The 17,513-nt window shown below is 42.3% G+C and overlaps 1 long non-coding RNA gene across 1 annotated transcript in view; it reads right to left on the bottom strand.

Moving 5' to 3' along the window:
* Nucleotides 1–658: 658 nt before the first annotated feature.
* LOC310840745 overlaps nt 659–17,513 on the bottom strand; it is an 86,871-nt gene continuing 70,016 nt past the window's right edge. The window contains exons 3-4 of the long non-coding RNA XR_014562081.1: nt 4,099–4,198; nt 659–1,296 (exon numbers count right to left, since the gene is read on the bottom strand). This is a non-coding gene — a long non-coding RNA (uncharacterized lncRNA). The remainder of the gene's footprint in view (nt 1,297–4,098; nt 4,199–17,513) is intronic.

Below are 17,513 nucleotides of genomic sequence, written 5' to 3'. Positions count from 1 at the left end.
AGGATTGGGTGAGGAGAACAATTGCAGCAGATTATGCATTTCTGAATGTACGCAGTGATGATCTTCTAGGTTCTTTTGGGCATATGTTGCAATCTGGATGGGATTTCACATCTGCATCAGGAGCAGGGCTGACCCTACCATTAGGAAGAATGAAGCAGCCACTTCAAGGGCAAATGCTAGGGGCAGAAGAAATAGTGATAACTGCCACTCCCTGAATCCTCTCCCCAGTTACTTCCATCCTCCTAAGCTAACACTAGCAATGTTTGCTTGGTGCTGACTTGAGAAGGCAGGCTGTTTTACTTAGCCATCTTCTCCCAATGCATCTTCTCCCATCTTCTCCCAATGCATCACAGACAGCACCATTGAAAAGGACCCTCAGCAAACAAGCAGGCAAGGAAGCACCAACCTGGTCCATGAACTTTATCAGGCACTGCACACATTGCTCTGCCTGTGTGATGCAGTGGAAAGACTGTATTGGTGAACATAACTGATGGTGGTGAGAAATTATGTCGGATCTCAGCCTGATCAGTGAGTAGATGGTTTTATTAGATGAAAACTTTGGTCTTTCTGAAGGATGAGTGGAACATATTATAAGTCCAGAAATGAATGCAGCATCCCATAACCAGGGTGACAACTCAATGCAAGGCAAACCCCCACCCCATTGGTTTCCTATAGGAAAATGTTATTGCCTCTTTAATGGCAGTCCACCTTGCCCAGTATTATGTCTAACTTAGGAATCAGAGGATGGAAAGGAGGGATATATATGTTTTATTACTTTTACAACTATACATGTAGGGGGTTTGTTGTTGTTTTTTAATGTAAATCTTCTGCAAGAGGCGATTTACAGCAAATAGAAGCACAACAATCCTAAAGAATGAGCAATTTGCTTTCCAAAACTAAAGTATAGTCAAGCTGTGTGGCTTAAGGTACTGGCTCACATTTGCATTCAGAATCTGGAATTTTTTTCTGCAGCCAAAAGCTCAAATAGAGGGTGGGGAGTACAATGTGTGGGCTTGTGCAAGTGCAAATACAAAAGGTCACTGTCTCATCTAGAGAAACAATAAGATTAGTGCTTTTATCACTCATTTTTTGCTATCCTGCACTGTTCTGTAAACACTGTTGTATAACTTTGCCTCTTATCATCAGTCAACGGGATCTGCTTTTGTTGAAAGAGCGTCAATCACAAGGGTTTTGCCATTCATATACTTAGCCTTATAGCTGCAGGGACTGGGAGTGGGGGCAGGACAGGCTTTCATTCAGCCTACAATAGGTGGCTCTGTCACTGTTAGAAAAATGCTGTGAGAGGAAAAGGAATCGTCATGGATAGTGTAACCAAGAGTTCACTTGCTCTGTCAAGCAGATTAAGATAAAGCTGAACGAGGTCAAAGCTATTAACATTTAGACTACAGGGTATATAACCAGTTAGCATCTAGTTAGACAGTGGGTTTTTAATTGGAGAGTAGCTTCCTTCTAACATTATGTAAACACTAATATTAGCTGAAGCCTGGGTGGTCCCATCTTTACAACCCAGAGGACATATTTGATGCACATCCAGCTCCAAATTATCCTTTATTAACCAAGACACATTTGAATTGTAAATGAGTCCTGTCCCTACCACCCCACTGGCAGACAGAAAGCTTCAAAGTCACAAAAAACTTTGGCTTCCCATTTGTTGTCTGCAAAGTCAAATTCTCTTTTGCAGAACATACTTGGTCTTGATCTTATTCTATATTCTATTGCTTTTCTAGAATTTATTTGTAAAAAATAAGAAGAAGTAGAAGTGAATTTTTCGCTCAGTTCTTACAAGGCTGGTAATTCCCTCTGTGTGTATGGTGGTGGGGGTGAAAACCATGACATGAACCTAACCAGACCCATCATCTGAGGCCCTTCTTCATGTGCCTCCTCCGTGAGAGGTCAGGAGGGTGGCAACTTGAAAATGGGCCTTTTCTGTGGTGACTCCCCACTTGTAGAGGTCCACCTGGCGCCTTCGTTACATATCTTTATCTGGCAGGCAAAAACATTGCTCTTCTCCCAGGCCAATTAAACTAATTAAACAATCTATGGCCTTTTAAACTGGGTGGGGGTTGTTTTTGTTTGTTAATATGTTATGTATTTTTGTGTTTTTATATTATAAACCACTGTGCAATCCTCAGATAAAGGGCGGTGTAGAAATTTAACAAATAATAAAATAATAATAATGTGTGAAATGAACAAATGAAATTTAACAAATACAGAGGCGTGTACGCACATGAACCCAATTTATGTAATCTTCCGCAACTGTGCATTTTTCACATGCAAGGTCAGCCAAGTCGTGCTGAAGGACATGGGAACGAGCCTTGGTGCTAAAGAACCACAACACATAGATACGCACACACAGGGCCAGCCCTACCATAAGGCAGAATGAGGCAGCTGCCTCAGATGGCAGATGCTGAAGGTGCCAATAGCTCCCACTATTCACCAAGCACCTCCTAAGCTAGCATGCCCTGTGTCCCATAAGCTAGCCTGCTGGCCTCATATACACTGGCAAATGTTGTCCCAACACTAGTAAGATTCAACAGCCAGTGTGGTTGAATTATGTATTTACTCCAAGGAGCATAATGTATTGGATCAGCCCAGTACAGACACAGCATATGCTCTGTTTAATATGAAGAAATGTTCGGGGGAGGGGAGAGACCACCTACATCATTTTTGCAGTAGACATATTCTCATATGTAGGCCTCCATTCATATGAAGCTGTCTTCTATTGGTTGCTGAAGACATTTTAATTCCAGAAAGCTTTTGTAATGCTAAATAATTGACATTTTACTTAAAGGTTGTGTTTTATCTGTTGTTTCTCGGCCTCTGGTGTGTTGTTGTTGTTCAGTATTTTGATTAAATAGATTTTTATTAAAGATCTTTAAACTTTTAAGGATCTTCCGTTTCTCATGAATAGTTTCTAGCCTCATCACTAATATAGCATATTTATTCAGCCAAAATATGGTTAACCATAAAAATCTGCAAGAACTTTGAAAATGCATGCCTGTAGTGGATTTCCTGTGGGTTCCCTTCTCTAGTAGGTACACCTTATATACAGTGAACTAACCTAGAGGGTAAAACATATCACTCACATCTTTAAGGGCTCATAGCTTTCACAGAACATAAACAACTAACAAAGTACATATGGAGAGGACTCAGCAAACAGAGCAGAAAGTAATTTGTTCTCAATTTAGCAATACACCACCCAAATAGGATATCTGGAAAAAATAAGCATTTGGGTGTTTGTGCAGTTGTTCCACAGCCAACTCACACAACCTTGGGGCTTATGTTGGCCGTTTCAAGTTGTTATGTGTGTCATTTCCCTGCCTACAGCCAAGCAATCTGCTGTTGTATGTAAGATTAAGTCTGTTGCACACACCCATAACTTAGCCTACTTATCATGAAGGGTATGTCTTCCTGCCTCTGAATTCCAGTTGTTGTGGAATAGGAAGAGGCCTATCGTACTCATGTCCTGCTAATAGATTTCCATGTTAGGTTTCTGTGTGTTGCCACTGTGCAGTGCTTTGGAGTCACAAGACTCTGTTTTCCTTTCCAGAGATTTCAGGCTATTGGCAGTCTCACGGAAGACAGGAGACGGATGTAATGTTACTGGTTTCCTGTTCTTTTGTTTTCCAGTTGCTCTCTGCTCTCACAGAGAGAGGATGTTTCTTTTCTGTCTGCGTAGAGAGAAATAAAACTCATCCTTTTTCGTCCTTCCCTGTGTGTTGGATACTCTGCGTAATGGGGGAATGTGCTTGGAGCCTTATCAGAGGCTCAGGTCGTTAAACATTGTCAGAGGCGATTCCAGAGGAGTCGCTTGGTCAAACGCAAGTCCGACGTTCCCATCAGCAACCTGTTGGCTACTGTGAGAACAGAATGCTGCACTAAATATGCCTTTGACCTGATCCAGAAGGTTCTTCTTATGTTCTTGACCAAAAAATTAGCTTTTGAATGGCAGGCAAAAAAGCTAAACCCTATCCCTGGAAGTGACTGCATACAGCTTGCAGTCAATACGTAGGTTGCCAAAATGTACAGAAATTTCAAGTGGCCATCATAAACTTAATGGAAGCATGAAAGACTTACATTGTAGTTTCTAGTCACTTTCCAGGGGGCTTGACCTATTGCACTCATGTCCTGCTTGCGGACTTCCCAGCAGCAACTTGTAATTAGCCAAATCCAGCCCCTAAGAAAGAAAGAGAAAAGCGAGGACATTCCAAGGTTTAATAGTCTAAATATAAGTAGAAATGCATTAAGAGAGTGGGGAGAGTATATTTAAATAAATGAGGAATTCAGAAAAAAGAGATTAAAATCCAAGTCTGAGTAGAATATAGGGTATTCCACTTAAATTCCAAGTGGAACACACACACACGCACACACACACACACACACACACACACACACATGGCCCATCATTGTTCATTTTAGGTGACCTCTGCCTGAGATATCAGTGCGCAGCACAGAATATTTTATTAACAAGCCAATAAGAGTTTGGAAGGGCATATATCAAACTGCTGTAGATACCACTTTCCCCAGTCATCATTGTTGGCAGGATGGAGACAGATGCTCCCAGAGCATTTAATAGCTACAAATGTTTTCAAGTTGCTATTTGTAAAAAGAAAAGGAAAAGAAAGAAAAGGCAAGTTCCTCCTTGTACTCCGGAGAAGGCAGGCAGCTCTTTGAGTCATCACAATGATCCTGCCTTCATCTTATACTTTAAAGAAGAAAATGTGAAGCATCTCCAGATGTTTTCAAAAACAGGTCAAAGCAACTACCACCAGCTGAGCTGCTCCTTCTCTTTTACTTTACTTTTTTTTTATTTACGGAGTGCACAAAGTAAACACATCCATGTATTCCTATTCTTCTTACAAACCATACATAAATGCAAGCCATTTCTTAACAACTTCAGATGTGTCTATAACAATATCATCTTTCCAAGTCACTAATGAAGTTGGAAAAAAATACCTTGCACCCAACCTTTGTATAACATTGATCCTTCAGGCTCAAGCATCTTCTTTCTATTGAAATCTTGAAGGATTTCTTCCTGTTGTCCTATTAATGTTCAAAAGAGACATTTTCCAAAGAGATTCAGACATCTCTTTAGTCTCAAATGATGCATTTTAATGAAATAGCTTCATTATGTTTTCAGGGCTTCACAAATACAGATACACAAGAGTTAGTCAGAACTCACTTATGAAAGAAGGGTGGCAACCATTTGAGTTATTTTCCTCAGTTCTTAGAAAAAAGAATAACTTCAGTCTGTGTATTACAGTTAGCTGGAATTTCAGCCAATATCGAAAGCCTTAATCTAACATCACTTAGATCCAACAAAAACACACTATACATAGCCACAGACACAAGCAAACAAATGAGAAGGCTCATTTTATTTGTCTCAATTCAAATTTGGGGGTTCAAAACTTCTGCCAAAGTCTGATCTTGCAAAATGGTATTTTTTAATAGGGAAGTTGTTTGAAACAAACCAATGTGTTAATAATGGAAGTGTATGCATTTGGAAATCGGGTTTTCGGCAACAATATTTTACCCGGCAAATGAAAAAAGCCTTAATAGGAATGTTACAAGTTATTGCTACATAATGATTCACCCAAGTTGTTGTTAAAGCTCAGTTTTCCTTCTTTACAGGCCTCATTGCTGCTGTAAAAAAAAAATGAAAGTGATGGCAAACAATGCAATGGCCCCATTACTGACAGAAGTTAGTTTTATGATTCTGCTGGGCCACTAAGAAGCCAATGCAGTGTAGTGACAAGACAGCCCAATTTCACTGCATGCTAACTCAAATGCAAGTCTCACTGTAATCCATGCACCTTACCCACGTGAAGGTGTGCATAGCTTGGCAAGCTAGCAGCAGTTGTGGAAAACTGGAGTGACAGAACCACCATTACATGCATAGCCCCAGAAGGGGTGCATCAGTTTCAGGGCTGGCACAGCAGAGAGGCCTGAGGGTTTTTGAGGCCCCATCCCTACAACACCCTGTTTCAGGGCATTCAGCTGGCTTGAAGCAGAAGACTCCCCCACTGATGCTCTTTTTCGCTAGCTGAGACTGCCGGAAAAACCTAAGAACTGCAACCTAAGAAGCACACCTGTGAACCAGGATCTGCTGTGCTCTCCTCTCTGGTACTACTAAAGCCGAGTCAACATTTCCAGGATGATACTCCTCAGAGAAAATGTCTGACCTTTCCTTTTTCTCCCTGCCCCCCAAGAAGATCACTTTGCAGAATTTTACCTGAATAATAATAATAATAATAATAATAATAATAATAATAATAATTATTTATTATTTATACCCCGCCCATCTGGCTGAGTTTCCCCAGCCACTCTGGGCAGCTCCCAATCAGTGTTAAAAACAGTACAGCATTACATATTAAAAACTTCCCTGAACAGGGCTGCCTTAAGATGTCTTCTGAATGTCAGGTAATTCTTTATCTCTTTGACATCTGATGGGAGGGCGTTCCACAGGGCGGGCGCCACTACCGAGAAGGCCCTCTGTCTGGTTCCCTGTGGCCTCACTTCTCGCAATGAGGGAACCGCCAGAAGGCCCTCGGCGCTGGATCTCAGTGTCCGGGCTGAACGATGGGGGTGGAGATGCTCCTTCAGGTATACAGGACCGAGGCCGTTTAGGGCTTTAAAGGTCAGCACCAACACTTTGAATCGTGCTCGGAAACGTAATGGGAGCCAGTGCAGATCTCTCAGAACCGGTGTTATGTGGTCCCGGCAGCCACTCCCAGTCACCAGTCTAGCTGCCGCATTCTGGATTAATTGCAGTTTCCGGGTCACCTTCAAAGGTAGCCCCACGTAGAGCGCGTTGCAGTAGTCCAAGCGTGAGATAACCAGAGCATGCACCACTCTGGCAAGACAGTCCGCGGGGAGGTAGGGTCTTAGCCTGCATACCAGGTGGAGCTGGTAGACAGCTGCCCTGGACACAGAGTTAACCTGCACCTCCATGGACAGCTGTGAGTCCAAAATGACTCCCAGGCTGCGCACCTGGTCCTTCAGGGGCACAGTTACCCCATTCAGGACCAGGGAATCCTCCACACCTGCCCACCTCCTGTCCCCCAAAAACAGCACTTCTGTCTTGTCAGGATTCAGCCTCAATCTGTTAGCCGCCATCCAACCTCCAACCGCCTCCAGGCACTCACACAGGACCTTCACCGCCTTCACTGATTCTGATTTAAAGGAGAGGTAGAGCTGGGTGTCATCTGCATACTGATGAACACCCAGCCCAAACCCCCTGATGATCTCTCCCAGCGGCTTCATATAGATATTAAAAAGCATGGGGGAGAGGACAGAACCCTGAGGCACCCTACAAGTGAGAGCCCAGGGGTCTGAACACTCACCCCCCAACCACCACTTTCTGGACACGGGCCAGGAGGAAGGAGCGGAACCACTGTATGACAGTGCCCCCAGCTCCCAGCCCCTCTAGACAGTCCAGAAGGATGTTATGGTCGATGGTGTCAAAGGCCGCTGAGAGATCCAGCAGAACTAGGAAACAGCTCTCACCTTTGTCCCTAGCCCGCCGGAGATCATCAACCAGCGCGACCAAGGCAGTTTCAGTCCCATGTTGAGGCCTGAATCCCGATTGGAAGGGATCCAAATGGTCCGTTTCCTCCAGGCGTGCTTGGAGTTGTTCAGCAACCACCCGCTCAATCACCTTGCCCAAGAATGGCAGATTTGAGACTGGGCGATAGTTGGCCAAATTGGCCGGGTCTAAAGATGTTTTTTTAAGAAGCGGTTTAATGACCGCCTCTTTCAGCGGGTCTGGGAAGGCTCCCTCACAGAGGGAAGCATTCACCACCCCGCAAAGCCCATCGCCCAGCCCTTCCCGGCTCGCTTTTATCAGCCAGGATGGGCAAGGATCAAGGAGACAGGTGGTCGGTTTCACTCGTCCAAGCAGCCTGTCCACATCCTCGGAGGTAACAGATTGGAATTGATCCCATATAACAGGACCAGACAGAACTCTAGCACTCTCCCGCCCTGGCCCTGCTCCCACTGTGGAGTCTACCTCCTTCTGAATCTGAGCGATTTTATCTGCAAAAAACTTTGCAAAAGCATTGCAGGAGATCTTGGGGTCCCTACCAGGCCCCGGTGGTACAGGTGGTTCCGATAAACTGCGAACCACCTGAAAAAGTCTCCTGCTGCTGTTTTCTGCAGATGCAATGGAGGCGGCGAAGAAGGCCCTCTTCGTCGTCGCCATTGCCACTTGGTAGGCTCGACGTTGAGCTCTAACCCGTGTCCGGTCTGATTCAGAATGAGTTTTCCGCCACCAGCGCTCTAGCCGTCTCAACGATTGTTTCATCACCCTCAGCTCCGGGGAAACCCACGGGGCTGTCCGGGCTCCATGCAATCGGAGAGGGCACTTCGGAGCCAGACAGTCAATAGCCCTGGTTAACTCCGCTGGTGAATATTCTCCACCGTTTCCTTGCCCCACAATGACTGTGGATGGAAGATGCAAGATAGTGGGCCAGATTGCTAATGTAGTTGTTATGCTTAAAGCTGCACAAACAAACAAAATGAAGGCCAAAGTTTCCCCAACCATGCCCTAAACAGGTATGTCTATCTCAAACAAGATGTCAGTGATGGTTTCCTTTGTGAACATACAAATCGCTAGAACACTACTTCAAAGGGGTATTATAACAGAGAAGCAGAACGAGGAGTTGTCATTGTCCCACTGCATGCAATAATCCACTTTTTAAAGTGCTATGAGTCACTTTTGTGGTTAATAGGCATTCACATTTTTTTAAAGGGCCATTAGGCGCCAAGGAAAGGAAATATTAAATAGATCTCCTAATGGACTGTAAATCTTAGAACATAAGAGTTATTCTGAAGTTTCAATCCAGTCCAGCTTCTGGAGATGGCTCTTTAAAGCTTACCATTGATAAGAGTTTACTTGTACTAGGAGATTTAACTTTATGGAGGTCTGTTATACATTTCCTTTATGTGCCACACTTTACGAGCAAGTTCTCTGTACATGAAGGCATTGAAATCCACCACCAGAGAACTTAGTGCATTAATTCACTTGATCTGTAAAACACAGTTCACTCACATAGAGCAGATTAAAGACCTAGCAAAAGGGAGCAAGCTGGCGAACCAGGAATTAGATACATCATGTTGGAACTATATCTTGTAAAGCTTTTTTCCAAAATAAGTGTCAAAATCTTCCAAGCAAATCTAGTCCTCTACTGAAAACCAAGGGGATTTCTCAGTTACATGTAAGATGGGACAAATTCAAGCTGGCTGCAGGTAGTTGTAGGACTTCAAGTTACCTCCCCCCCCAAAAAAAACCCCAAAAAATGTTAAACCTGCAACACTTGAACAGAGTACTTGGCAAACCCATCATTGCTTCTACTAGCATACTGCATTTATTTAACATGAATAGTGTAGTCAAACAGAATACAAACGGGAGATGTTACATCCCAAGGACCAGGATATATGTTACTATCTCCCCATGTATTAGAGTGGCCAGATGTAAAAGAGACCAGGCACTAAATTTAATATTTTTGTAGAAGACAGAATTTTAGCTGGTATAGCCAACATGGCAAGCTACACCCATTCAACTTCCCCCTTCTACATAACTATTACAGATGCAGGAGCCCTATGCTATTTTCTATCTCATCCCCCCGCCCATGCAAATTTACTCAGAAGTAAAGCCCTATTACGGCATCCCCCATCACACAAGTGAGAGGCGCATGGACTGGCCAACAAGCATGTGGCAGAGGAGCTGAGGCCACAGAGCTGGCCCATGAGGCGAGGTGAAGCGGCTGCCTCAGGCAGTGGAAGAACAAGAGGCCCCATCCCACCTGCCCCACTGCTTCTGCTGCCAGCAGAAAGCCCCCTCTTGCCATGGGGCATTCCAGTACACAGCGTTGCTGCTCATTTTCTTCACTCCTTGTGAAGCGTTTCCTCTTTTGCCAAGTTTGGTGAGGGGGGTGTTCCGGCATGCAGCGTAAGTGGGGGCTGCAGCATAGCAGGAGGGCAGGAAGTAGTACATGCCCATTTTGCCTCAGCTGGTGAAATGGGACATGCCACCCCTGTGGGGCCAGGAAACATGCCTTCACACACACACACACACCCATAATAGCACTGTAATTATGTGAAGGGAAATATCCAAATATGGCTTAAGACTCCATCAGTTCACACAAGAGCACTTCCAAATATGACTTTGTTTCTTCAAAAGCATTTGAGGTAATAACATTTAAAGGACACGTTTTGCACACAAGAGGTTCTAGTTTCAATCCCCAACATCTCCAAGTAAGGCTGAGGAAGACTGAAATCCAGAACTGCTTTCAGTTGGCGTAGAGTAGGTTTCAGGCAGTAGCTAGATAGATACCCACAAACATTTATTTAAACACTTATATCTTTCTACTGCTCAATAACTTAAAACACAACAAATGGCAATTAAACAATAAGACCACTAACAATCAAAACAATTACTAACATACTCAGGCCATTTGGGGAGAAGAGGAAGGACAGAAGGAAGGAAGGAAGGGTTGTCAGGAGTACAAATAATTGTCATTTTTCAAATCTGGTAGAGAAACAACAATATATTAGCACACAATACTGAAGTTAAAATGTGATCAATGTACAAGACTATTGTGCTGGACTTGTTTATGTTTTAATGCTTTTGTGTTTTTGTAAAATAATAGCACTTTGTGGGCAGCCATTTTTTCAATTACTTTTACAAACAAAATTCTGGTTCTGAAGTATGAAAGCATGATTATGAGAAGCACCAAAATAACCCTTAAAAATATATATATATACACACAACCTGGAGGATTGTTTTTTCATACCAATAAACTTTTGCTCCATTGGGAGATATTCTGTACACAGAGCAGTCATTAGCTGTCTAAAGCCAGGTCATGCCTTCCCTCATTAAATGACTTTCTGTTTGGAGGACATTGGATTGCTTCAGTTACCAGTGAGAATATGTCAGTCTTTATTTCCTGCAAGCATTGCCTCGCCTAATGGAAATGCTAGCCTTTCATGTATATTTCCTGGAGAGCTAAAGAATGTTAATGATGGTGAAGCCTATGCCACACTGTGGCTGGGTTTGTCAATGTGGCTGGGGCAGCGGACAGACGTCAGCAGGATACACACATGCTAATCAAACCTCCATCTGCACTGGGGGCTGCTTACAGAAACAGACAATTAATTTATAGAGCTCCATCCTATGCCTAGGGAATGAAGAACATATGAAGACAAAATGAATTCCCAAGGTCTGTAAAATGTTAGTAGGCTCCCCCAATGCTTTGGGGAGTGTTTGAAACAGAAAAAGTTTGTGTGGGGGTGGTGTGCTAACCTTGTGGAAACCGACATCTTCATCACAGACAACTGCTTCATTTATCTGAAAGGCTTGGTGTTGTTGCTTTTCTCCAAGTATAGGAATTCTGACGCTATAGCTATCATGTGCCTGACTCTTAAAGTGACCCTGTGGTGCCCTCAGGAATGAGGCAGCCAAAATCCTTTTCAACTAAGGGAGGAAGTAGTGGGGTGCCAATCACAAGACAACAACACATTACAATGACTGGCAGTCATGGTTAGCAAGCAGTGAAATATTTTTTTCTCATTTCTCAATCTCCTGCTACTGGAAAAAGGAGGGGGTGGGTTTTAGAAGGCTTTCTGGATGAAGAAGCGTGAACAAAAACCAGCTCACAAAATTGCACAAAATCAGTGTTTCTTATGTCTTCTCTAGCATTACAAGTTTCATATGATTCCATTATTGAGGGCCACCTATACTGCATGTCAAAATGTAGGTTGAGTATTTTATGGCAGCTGGAGTTGAGCTGAACGTATTTCAGGAGGTTGCTGTGTAATCCTGATAAGGTCTTGACTGTCACCCATCCCCTCAGCTCTTCCACAAGCCCATGTTTCCAAATCAGTGACACTACTCTGAAGAGACCCATACCTTATCAGGGTTTCACACAGGGAGCAGGTGAAATCTGTGCTTGTCTCCAAGCACACAGGCATATTAAATGGTGAAGGGAGAATGTGAGTTAAGGCAACTGCATAAGATCATATTCACTTACAAACTTACCAAGGCAATGTAAAACAGGGATGGGGAATCCTTTTAAGCCTAAAGGCCATGTTTCCTTCTGGGCAACCATTTTAGGGGGCATCATATACCAGTGTCGCGTGGGGCCAGAAACTTAAGTAGGCAGAATATCAAATACTATGCTTAATTTGAAGTGTTATATTGGAATGAATGGCACATATTATGAGGTTTTATTTAGCTTTTACTTATTACATTTCTATACCGTCCTTCAGCCAAGGATCACAGGGCAGTTTACAATATAAAAACACAGAAATGCATAACATAGTAACCAAACAAAACAAAAACCTACACACAGCATAAAAAGCTATCAATTGTTTAATTCGCCAAAGGTATGATTCTGGGTGAGATTCTTGGGGCAATCTAGGAAGCCTTTTAAAGTTAAGTTCCACACTTGTTTTAAGAATGAATTGTGTGCTCAGGAAATTCTGTGCTAAGGCACCGAGTGTGAGGGAATACGCTTCTCATGCATATGTATGCAATGTATAGAGTCATTTTCACTCGTTTCATTAGCTGTTTAACACAATACCCCATTAAATCCCTTCAAGAGCTGCATTAGAGTTCTGTGGCAATAAGAAACTACAATTTAAAGTTGCATTATTCTAATAGTGTTATTGACGTTTTGAGGAAAAGCTTAAAAAGTAGGAAAGCATTGGTTGCATTGTGGAAATTCTCTTCAGGTGCAATCAACTCTGTGGTAAATAAATGATATTTATAAGTCAACATATTCATTGACTATTTAATTGAAAGGGGACTGAGCTTTTTTGCAGTTTTGCTTATGTTCAGTGGTGGAACGCTTCACTCCACAGAAGACTATGATCACATCTACTGTCTCTAAATCTCTTATTGAGGAGATACTTGAATGCTTCCCATTAGAGCATGATTGCACTCGTTTGTAGTTAAACATAATTAAAATAATGGTACTCGTGTTACCTTGGGTATATTACCCCCATTTTCAAGCTATCCTATGGAATTAAAAAGAAACTGCACTTGTGGCAATTGAAACGATGAAGAAGAAAAGAAATTGGCACATCATTGGATTCTGTCAGCTACATAAACACATAAATCTCTCTTTTTTTCCATAAACAGAGCCAAGTCACACTTTTATATACAACCACAGACTGTATAGAAAGACTGTCTAATGAATTCTATCCCATTTTGTGTGTGATCACCACAATCATTTCTACATGAGTTCAGATTGGTGAGCCAAATCCCATTCCCATTTGCAATATCATTTACTCTCTCTGGAAATGACCCCATTCGCTTACAGGGAAGAATGTTCCTTAGAAGTGTTTCATGCATATTTAGCAGCCATTGGGAAGGTAAAATAGGAGGCTAGTCAGTGCTCACTGGACCATCTATATAGTCCTTTGCAGGAGACTAGATCAGAAGGGAATGCACTGCTACAAAGACCATATATCCAGGTCCAGTAGACATTCCTACGGAAGATGCTGGAATCTTCTATATCTGTCCACCTTAGAAGCTCATAGAAACTTTTTCTCAAGTAAGCAGTATACAGCAACTAGAACTCCATGTTCGCAAAAGTGCTTAAATAATATAGAGTCCAGAGAGAAAAGAAATCCCAGTAACATTTTTCTGAGGAAATGAAACAAAAGCAGTGTACAATCTGAGAAGAAATAAACAGAGAAGTTTTGTCTTGAGGCCTTGAACATAGCAAGTAGGCATTCAACTAAAAATACAGAGGAGACGCTCCCTCAGAACTGTACAGCCAATCAGGGCATACAGTACAGCAGCAAACATCAGGCCACTCTGCCTGGCAACAGTTCCACCACCACCACCGCTCTTGGTTAGCTGACTTACTGATAACAGATTACCCTTAAGTCACAAACTGGCTGATCTCTGGTGTTGCATTTCCAACAAACCCAGACATTTTGGTTTGATGCGTCATACCTAGGTTAGTCTGCTGCAACCTAGAAATTGGCTTCTTTACATTCTCTGATTAAGAGAGAGATCAGTTGTTGTTTATTCTACAGCCTGTTTTCACCTCCTCCTTTCTGTTGTGCTGACCAGCACACCTGAAATCATGCTTACTGCAGCAGGCAGGGGGAGATAATAGAGTGAAGGGCAAGAGTTCAATCCATTGGGGAATGCTACAGTTGACCAAGGCTCTTGCTTGGTCAGGATTTTTAAAGAATAGCACCAATCCGTACCCATGCAGTTGCTTTTTGCAAAAGCAAAAGTGTTTTTCCCCCAGTAACAATCAGGAAAAGTATAATGAAGTTTCAGTGAACTCATTGCGAAAGAAAGAAAGAAAGAAAGAAAGAAAGAAAGAAAGAAAGAAAGAAAGAAAGAAAGAAAGATCCAGTCTTTACTTCTTCCTTGTTGAAGCTACTGGTAGATTTCCCCCCACCTAACAAGAAGAGAAAGCTAAAAATGGAGCCAAATAAATGGTGTACTTTTTTTCTTTGGGATTGTAAGGATATGTATTCTCCTTAACTTGCTGAGTGACATCAGCATTTCTAACACTGTTTAATGGCTGAGTGGTAATCCCTTTAGGAAAACATCTAAAGCCTTACACAAAGCAACAGTCACATCAGTTCTGATTCACAGTCAGTGACTTTCTATGTCTTAATGTGCAGGCTAAGATGCCGGTTATTTAGAAGAGGCTGGGTAATGAGGCCCAGGCGGAAGAGAGCAAGTTGCAAGCCGTTTCACACCAAGGGTTGACACTATGCCAACGTGACGTGAGACTTTGTGGATTAGAATATAAATTATACTGCTGTTGCCTAGTTCATGCAGATGAACTCCAGTGCTAAGTGTGCCGTTTATACAGTTTTCATGCTAGTCAGACAAACTGAGATCAGTAGGAAATCCTCCTCCACCCAATATGGAGGGTAACACACCCATCTGCTAAAGATATTTAAAAAAGATTTCAGATGGGTAGTTGTGTTACACTGGGTGCACGCCATGCATTTAAAGCACATTCCTTCCCCACCTCAACGATTCCTGGGAACTGTACTATTATTATTATAATTGGCTGCCAGTTCATTTCTGGGCCGCACTAGCGTTTAAAGCCCTAAACAAGTTAGCCCCCAAATATTGGAGAGTCGCGCACACACACCCCTCTCAGGTGTTAAGATCAGCAGAAGGGGCTCTCTTGGTAGTTCCACAATTTCTGTTGTGAGGGGTGGCCCAGAAAAGGGCTTTATCCGTGGCACCACCTAAGTTGTGGAATTCCCTCCCCACAGAGGTTCATCTAGCTTCTTCACTATACAGCTTTCGACAAATGATGAAAATGCAACTCTTTACTGCCTGACACCTATGATGTGTGTTTTCAGGGGCCAACCTATTCCCGTGACTGTAATCTGTTTTAACTCTGAGTGTTAAGTTATTGTAACCCACATTGGAACTTCCTGATAAAGGGCTGCTGCTGCTGGTGTTGTTGTTGTTGTTGTATTTTATTCTGTGAACTGCACTGGGATCTCTTGATGAAGGGCAGTATATAAATTTATTTATTTATTTAATAATTAAATAAATTACCACCTTTATCAAACAGCTGCTGCTATTGCAGCAAAAACATGGGAGGCAGCAGTTACAAGTTATCAGTCTCTACAGCCACAGCAGGCACTGTGATTCTCCAGCAGTTTGACTTCATCCTCAGAGGTGCACTCTATTGTTTCTCAACACAGACGGATGCCCACAACAGCAACAAATGATCCATATTCTGGTAGAATCATTTCAAAAGACTACATAGGGTTTTTTAATGCAGATTGGCTTTATTTATCTATCATCTATCTATCTATCTATCTATCTATCTATATCTATCATCTATCTATCATCTATCATCTATCTATTTATCTATCTACTGTACTTACTTACTTATTGTACATAGGTATAAACCACATCACAGTCTGAGGCCATCAAATTCAGTCCATAGTTGACTGGCATTCAATTGATGGGAGGCACCCATCAACAGAACAAAGAAAGAGGTCATTCTCTCTCTCTCTCTCTCTCTCTCTCTCTCTCCACCCCCCTCTCCCCACCCCAGAAATTTGCCTGTGCACCCCAAAGTCTGCTCTAGAAGTTGCCTCAGACCTCTGGGTCAAATTTAGGGATGGCAGGGGGACTGTAGGGGGGAGGAGGGATCACAGAAAATTGCCTCTCTGTTCCAAACAGACATCAACCTGGGGTCTCCCTTTGTCCACCATTAATCAGAGAGCAGATATCTGCAGACCCCCCAGCCATTCACTTCTCCTAATGCTCTTGTTTTTGTTATTCTGGCATATCAGTCACTTGCTCATCCTGCACTATTTAGTTCCGTTGTTGCCTTTGCTGAGGAGAAATTTCATTTAAGGTATTAAAGATAGGGTGTGAGGAGATTGCATAAGTAGATGAGCTGTAAAAAATAGCTGTAAAAGCTCCACCCTTAGATGATATATTTCAAGGCACATGAGTTAGGCTTTGAGAGAATGTTGTGGACAGAATGTGATCCACAAAGTGCCACTCCAGCATCCTTCAGTGGGAATAGCACCAGACAATGCAACCCACCCATAGACTGCAAATATTGCCCTTCATTCTGTCCTCCTCGATCAGAGCTGAAGGAGAAAAGTAGGTCTGAAAAGAAAAAGGAAATCCGGAATTCATGTTTTTCTCTTATCTGTATCAGAAACTGCCTCTAATCAGGATTAATATTACAACATTCCCCATATGCTTCAGTAGAAATATTTCCTAGGGTGCATCCATTTCCATATTTGATCTGCATTAATACACAAAATCCCCCTGAAGTTTGTTTCACAATACAAAAGATTTACAAATTGTATTTTGAGATAAATATGTTATTGTGATGTAAGGCTAACTCATGCTTAGAAATACAAATGAATGGGGCCCTCAGTCTCAGAAAGGTTCTCTGCCCCTGCTGTGGACTATAAATGATGCTCAGCAAACTATAGGGCAGGATGGAGGGCTAAACTCTCCAGTAGCAAATACAGGGGGGGTGAGCTGGGCTTTGCTGCTGCATCCTAACTTGAGAGAAAAAAATCATTTCATTTCACATATAAGGTGGACCTACCTAACTTGCACTTTCTGAAACAAAGAATTCCTTCAAAGTTCACACATCTCCAAATTTTGCAATGCAGTTCTCCAACCAAAAATGGTTACAAAAATGTGTTCAATATGGTACAGCGCATAAATAAAAACATATGTTGATGAAACTAGCATACAAAAAGGACTGGTATTAGAGGAAATTCTTTAGAAAAATATGTATATTAGGGAAAAATGCATATGAAACATTATATATTAGGAGAAATTCACACTAAAATAGTGACAATTTTTCATGAGGACTTAAAAAAAACACCTTAAACTGATGTGGAAATGTGGGGGAACTAAAGATTGGAAAAATGAGAAACTAAGAGGAACAGTAAATGATAGATTCACTCATCCCTGATCCTCACCAATGAACAATGTACTATCCCAGGAAAGA

The sequence above is a fragment of the Podarcis gaigeae genome (genome assembly GCF_964106915.1).
Source record: "Podarcis gaigeae genome assembly, chromosome: 3".
Classification (NCBI taxonomy): Eukaryota; Metazoa; Chordata; class Lepidosauria; order Squamata; family Lacertidae; genus Podarcis; species Podarcis gaigeae.
The sequence above is the reverse complement of the archived record's forward strand: the minus strand, read 5'-3'. Positions and strand labels throughout refer to the sequence as shown.